General features: G+C 41.8%; 1 protein-coding gene across 1 annotated transcript in view; it reads left to right on the forward strand.

Moving 5' to 3' along the window:
- The window catches only part of VGLL4 (vestigial-like family member 4), a 113074-nt gene that overhangs the window by 47676 nt on the left and 58227 nt on the right, over nt 1-7171 (forward strand). The window lies entirely within an intron of this gene.

Raw genomic sequence — 7171 nt, forward strand, 5'->3', positions numbered from 1 at the left:
TTTTTTTTTTTTTTTAGCTAAGACTGGGTGTATTGGGGATCCCATCACCTGGTGCTGCCTCTTTGTGTTTGGGCAAGTTACTTAGCTGGTCTGATACTGCACTGTCCAGTGTTAGTCTCCACCCACCTGCCCACAGCATGTGTGTTTAGCATTAGGGAGAAGGTGACAACAGTTTAAGACAACAGGAAATTGGCCTCTGAAGTTGTACCAGTCACCCAGTACACAGTGAAGGAGAAAAACTCTAAAGAATTTAAAAATTCATGAAAAGCCCTACAGCATTCCAGAAATTCTTTGCTCAAACCAGGGTCAAATGATGGCGGCATTGTTGCCATTTTGGTCTGTATGAACCTTTGCTGTGAGCTGTGTCTTGTGCATTGTAGGATGCATGGCAGTGTAGCTGGCCTCCATCCCCTGGATGCCGGTAGCCCCAAGTTGTGCCCCCAGGCATGCTTAGTCCCCAGGGAGAGAAGCAAGGTCATCGCCTGGTTTGAGAGCCTCAGCCCTAACCTCTCCTATGCTAGGTGAGTCCCATGTCTGCATTGCTTAATGATTTGGAAGACTTAGTACCGGTCAGAGAAGAACAAAACAAGTCCACAGAACAGCCATCTGCTCCTGATCATTGTGATGGGGATGAAGATGATGGGACCTGATTGTGGGGCCACCTGAATTCCACAGCTGCTGGCAAGACTGCATATGGGCACAGCTCTTTAGAAAACTGCTCAGTCTTATCTCCTTTGGCTGAAAATGTGCTTACTCTATGACCTAAGGCCTCGGCTCCTAAGTGTGAGTGTGTGGAAACGCAGCCATGGGCTCTGGCCGCACGTGGTGGGTACGTGTAGCCGCACCAGTGTCAAAGGCCCCAGGTTCAAGACAGTCTTGCAGAAACTTGTCTACAGATAATTATAACTCCCAAGAATGTGAATATTATAATAATTTTTTTGGCATTCTCTCAGTAGGATTAAATAAACTAGAATTTCCATAGTAATGAAAACTAGTAAAATAATCATTTTTGTTTGCAAGAAATGCTTGTGTTGTAAAGCACAGAAGACATTAGTTGTAAAACTAGCAAATTATAGTATTTTGCAAGAAAGTCTTCCTTTCTTGGCAATGGAAATTGATTAAATTCCATTCTCTGTTATATTTATTTATTTATTCTGATTTATTTAAAACATCTGAACCTGTACTTAAAAATGCTTTTTATAACTCTAGATTCTTGTTAATAAAGCAGTTTCTATTCAGTAATTAGATATCACTTGGCTTTGTTATATCTCACTTTAATGTTTCAAAATTTAGGGTTTCAAGGTTTCAAACGTATTTGCTGTAACTTGATTAAATAAGATAAGTGGTATGCTGTGTGTTTTCTGGGTTGGATGATAACTGATTCAAAGGGTAGCTCTAGAGGGAGAAAAATGTTGCACAGCAAGGTCCTGTGAAGGCAGATTAAACTGGAAGTTAAAGATGAGGTCAAATGTGTTTAAAATACAATTACATAGGACCAGAACCACCCAGTTAGGCAGTTTGCTTTCCCAAAATGGTCGTTGCAATTTAAAATTCACCTCCAGATGGTGCTGTTGTATTGAAAGTTTAAGTCGTTAATGTGAAGACCCATTGGGAGCTTTTTTAAAAATTATATTTATTTTATGGTAAATGAGTATTGCTTAGTTGCAGTTGAGGATTTTTTAGCTTACAAAGGTTACTCTTATATAAGCAATCAATGTTAAGACATAATGGTGTTTGCTTTTGTGAATAACTTGACATAAAACTTTTATTTTAGTGTGAGTAACCACAGGTTGGAAAGATAATCAATATTTTGTAATATATTTAGGAATTATTTCTTTTAAAGAAAATATAACAACATTGTAAATGTAATAGATAATTCAGGTTCACATCACTGATACTTGAGGCATTTGAAGTTTGTTTTGATTTTTAAAGTTCAAAGACACACACTGTGTGCAAAGCATTCTTAAAATCTGGTGGGGGAGAGATACATAAATGATCTCATAACCTGCCTTGTTTCATATTGATTGCTGTATAAACCTAAAATATGGTGGAACAAAGAGATTAATTCTAATTCTGGCTGATGTGGGTCTTGGAGAAGGTTAGGTCTTTAAGGAACCACAGAGCTTTGGATTCTAAACACTAAAAGGAGAGGAACTTTGGTTCAAATCTTTCATACCACTCAATAAACCTTGACTATGCTTCCTTTCTCACAACTTGTTTTAGTAATTAAAATAATTAGATACAACAGTGAAAGTTGCTTGACCAGTGGAGTATGTTATAGGCAACAGCATAATCATTGTTATCGTTACTTTTCACTGCATAGAGGAGGAGCCTTCTTAACCGGTTTTAGGGATGCTCTTAGAGAGGACATTTTACACCTGAGTTCTTGATTAACTGAACACCAATTTCTTCCTTTGATAAAGTCCTCCTTGATGATTATGAGTATTCACATATTAGGTTAAAGTAATTAAAAAAGTAGAGGAGGAAAAAACTTTTCAAAAGGACATTATTTTGGTGTGTTAAAAGGAAACCCACACAACCCATGGCCTCAGTCTGGCCATTTTCTCATGCAGTGCTTGGAAGTGAGAAACTGGCTTCATCTGAATGGCATAAGGAATATATTCTCTGTAGTTAAAATGGAAATACAGAAAAATGTACAGAATTCTCACCACACAAAGAGAGACACTATTAACCTGTTGGTGTTCTTTCTAACTGGTGCAGTACCTGTATATCCTTCCCCCTGTGTATGGGTATATCCTTACTTCCACAGAACTGGGGTGTGGTGTACAAGCTTTCGTATGCTGTTTTCTTGCTTTCAGTTAACATGTAATATTGTCCCCTGAAACAAGCATAGACCATTTCTTTGTGTAATTATATATTATTGAAGGAATTCTAATGGCTGCATAATATACATACTATTCTGTCATTGACATACTACAGTTTTATTATATTCTCATCTTTCTGTTCATGGCTTTTCAAGTTTATGTCCTTTTGAATATATGTATAATAGCAATCTTTCTGTAAGTCTTTGCCCAAATCTTACTGCTTTCTTAAGACATACTTCTCAAAGAGAAGTAGAGGTCAGTGCAAGGTCAGACTGTGGATGTTGTCTGCTCTGAGGTGTCCCAGGGGAGCCAGGCTGCTTGGTAGAAAAGCTCTGTTTTCCTTTCCAGCCAGTGAGCATGGACCCCAGGGTGTCTCACCCTGGCAATATTGAGTGCGATTGAAAATATCTTTTCTTCTTCATTTGGTACATGTAAAATAATTTTCTATTTCTTTAGAATGATCTGGATATATCTGTGTTTTTAAAATGTATCAGCCATTCTTTTTCCTCATGTTCTTTGCTCATTTTAAAAATAGGTTCTTTTTTCCTTTCTTTCTACTTAGCCTTCATCTACTATGACATAGTACTGATGCAGTCTTCTGTCTCTTGTTTTCCTCTTTCCCTAGCTTTACAAAAACATGAAATGTGCATATGCAAATTTTCAATGTTTTCTAACTTCTTTCTATGATTTAAGATATGTTTAGATATGTCCCTCTATTTCATATAAGTCTGCATATACTCAGTTTTAAAGTTTTTATGTTAAAACATAAAGACCATATCTATGTAGTACTACTTATTTTATATACAGTCTAGCCTTAAAGAGGTTCATTGGTTTGTTTTAAATATCCAGTAGTTCACATATTTTCATTTTTAAAAGAAAGCCCTTCTTGATATTTTATGGGTAAAATTTAGAGCCATCTTTCCAATGTCCTTAAAACTACTGCCATTGGTACTTTGATTATGAATACATGGCCTAAGAGTGAACTTGAGGATTTTTTAGATGCACATGTCAGTTGTACCTGGGAAGTGCCACCAACATTTAGGTAACCCCCCCCCCAAATGTGAGTAGTGATGGTCCCCCAAAGGTGCTGACAAGAAGGCAGTTTGAAAAACACCTATTCAGCCAGTCCAGGGATCACTGGGAGCAAGGGTGGGTGAACAGAGACTCTATCTTTGAGATGTTTTCATCTTACTTCCTATTCAGTAAGTTTTTCTCCACAGCCTGCCAGGGAGACTAACTGTGAGATGGTGAAGGGGGTTTGGCCCTGGCCCTGGCCTACTGGACTGGGCTGGGTGGGAGCTGGTGGGAATGACAACACAGAGGCCCACCTAATAAGTGTTGGCAAGAATGGGTGTTTGCAGAGTAGACAGGTTGAAAGTTTGAGGAAGGGAATAATGTGGCTTATAAGTGTAACTATTCATTGTGCTTGAAACACAAGGCAAAATGTGTGAGGGAACTGGGATGGGGCTTTCCTGGGCTAGACCCGCTCCCCAAACTGGGAGGATTTCAGAGACATAAAGCACCCCTTTCAAAGTGTTGTTAAAGTGTCTGGATGGTCACTCTGTGTCCATCTTGCGGACACAAGACTGTAACAATCAGTTCTTGAGCTCCTGGGTGGCTCATACCTGAGTAGCAAGCACCCCATTGCATACCTCATCCTTGGGAAGGCCTCAGTGGGGGAGGGGGCTGGTGACAGTCATTTTAAAGACAAGTCAGAGTATCCCTGTGGGACTGTGTCCCTTAGAGGTTCACCTCAGGGCTGAGCCACAGTGTAAGGGATACTGAGTGGCTAAGGGAAGTTACTGTTTCATTCATATCTTTATGACTGTATTGTTTCAATCTGATTAAATCACCATGTTGCATGGAGAAAAACCTCAAAATAAGTGTATCAAATGAAGCCTTCCTAGAGCAGGTGATTTGCCCCTTGCAGATAAAGCAGTGGTTCTCAACCTTGGCAGCATCTTAGAAACCCCTTGGGATGCTTTGAAAGAAGATGCTAAGGCTGGGCCCCACCCCTTTTGCCTAGATTAATTTGGGACAGAGTCTCAGCATCGTGATTTTTCAAAGCTTTGCAGGACTCTCCTGTGCAGCCTGCAAGTGCCTGCTTGGGATATGCTAGTGACTCATAACGCTTTCTGATGACAACTCCTTGCACAGCAGTTGTATCCAGAATTATCAGTTGCCTTTGAATCCAATATTTACCAATGTTAAAATTAAAAAAGAAAATTTCTAAATTAAATCTTTAAGTCACTATCACCATCATTGAGACAAAAGTATTTGAGCCTTGCATTAATCTGCAATAGATGTGTGTATAAGGCAGGCTTGAATGTGGCTGCCACTGCAAATGCTTCTATTGCTGATTTTTAAAAAGGATTTATTTTATTCATGCAAAGAAGAACTGGGGTGTGGGCCAGAGGTGCAGAGTGGCTAAATCTTTAAGTAATCTTGTGATTACTGTATGCTCTAGAGTTGTCTTCCAGCCTTCCTTGACAAATCCCACTAGTCACTACAGCATGGCTGATGGCGGACTTATCCTTCAGTACTGATGATTCAGTATCTGGAATGTGCAGTGGAGTGTGAGTCGATAGCCTTCCAGATAAAAGCTGTGGAATCCTGGCTGTCTTAGCACCTGCTGCCACTGCAGTCACTGTCACCATCCTTGTGGCAAAAGTGTTTGAACATTGCAGTCACCTGCAACAGGTGTGTGTACAAGATTGGCTTCAATGTGGCTGCCACCACAAATGCTTCTATTGCTGATCTTTTTTTTTTTTATTAATAATACAATGGTTTATTTTTATATCATTTTGTGCATTTTTCCATTTCAGTTGTAATCCCCGTGGGTTTTTTTTTTTTTTAAAGATTTATTTTAGGGCCCTCCCTGGTGGCGCAGCGGGTTAAAGCACAGCACTGAGAATCTAAAGCCGCTTCCGCATGAGTTCGATTCCCGCCTGCCCCGGAGGAGACCACATGGCGCGGCAGACCTCTCCTGGCCCGCCCGCTGCTCCCCTCAGCAGTGTACTTCGTCAATCTGCCTGTTCTGCTCCCCACTCTGTCTCTGGTGAAGCCTCTCGCCGCCCCTGAGCCTCTGGCCTGTACCCCAGTTCTGTATGCACAAATAAATAAATCTTTAAAAAAAAAAAGATTTATTTTATTCATGCAAAGAACTGGGATGTCGGCCAGAGGTGCAGAGGGGCTAAGATGATTCACCAGTGATGGAGTGGGGAGCAGAACAGGCAGATCTACTGAAATACAATGATGAGGGGAGCAGCAGAGGAGACAGGAGAGGTCTGCTTCATTATATGTGGGTCATATGAGGTGATAGCACTGAGACTTAACCCCTAGGCCAACAGGGAGCCCCTATAGCTTATCTTAATATATGATCCTTGAAATTATTTTTTCCAACATTACTAGCCAGCTCTATTATTCAGGCCATTGTCTATACTTTTAACACAGCCTCCGCTAATTCCTAACTCTTCAAATAGCATGCAACAGGGTCGGCCCAGAAACACTTCAGTAGTAAATGTTAGCCTATTTATGGCGCCCAGAGCTAGCTGTAATCTGCAAGGGTGAAACTTTTTTCCTGTTTTGTTAGTGTCGTTCACATGCTGAAGACTATCAGTGGTCACTCCGTTAGTAGCTTTGGCCACGAGGTCGAAACCCTAGTCTCTACAGCATTGGAGAGGCATGGCTGTGTGCCGCTTGCCTGTAACTCACAGCGGGGACCGTGACCTGTGTCCCTGTGCAGAAGAAAGACACTTATCTCCCACCCGGCATTTCCAGTAGCTCTCAGTTTTTACCCGTCTTTTCTTGAATAATCCCTCTCCCCGCCTTTGTTTATAGGCAGTTATAATATTGGGGGGGATACTCCAAAAAGTAGTTCTACCAACGATTTTGGGAGCCAGGGCCAGTTAGTCCCCCGCCTTTGTAAAAAGCCATTGCCACCCCTGCCCTCTCTGTGAGTCCTTCTGAGGATTATGAAAGAAGGTACGCGTAACATTGCCACCAGGCATGTAAACACACAATTAAAGTGGCAGTGGACGTTATCATACACTAAAAAGAGTGAACCTCACACGTGTGTGGTCTGTCTACCCCAGCGACAAGCTCTGGGGTCGCTGAAACCCAAAAGTGAAGTCCCAGCAAAGTTCCCTGGAAGCTTCCATGATGGATTCCGCCCTCCCCGCCCCAAACCGAGCTCCTGAAAAAGCAACTTCCTGGGTTAGCTTTTCCCTCCTCCCCGAGGCCGCGCTGGGCGCTTCCTGCCTGCGCGCTCTCCCGGCCCTGCAGCCTCTCGCTTGCTTCGCACTCCCGGCCGGGGGAGGCGGGTCGCGCGCGGAGAACGCCGCCGG

This window comes from Condylura cristata, unplaced genomic scaffold (genome assembly GCF_000260355.1).
Source record: "Condylura cristata isolate star-nosed mole 26May11 unplaced genomic scaffold, ConCri1.0 scaffold00033, whole genome shotgun sequence".
NCBI classification, from domain to species: domain Eukaryota; kingdom Metazoa; phylum Chordata; class Mammalia; order Eulipotyphla; family Talpidae; genus Condylura; species Condylura cristata.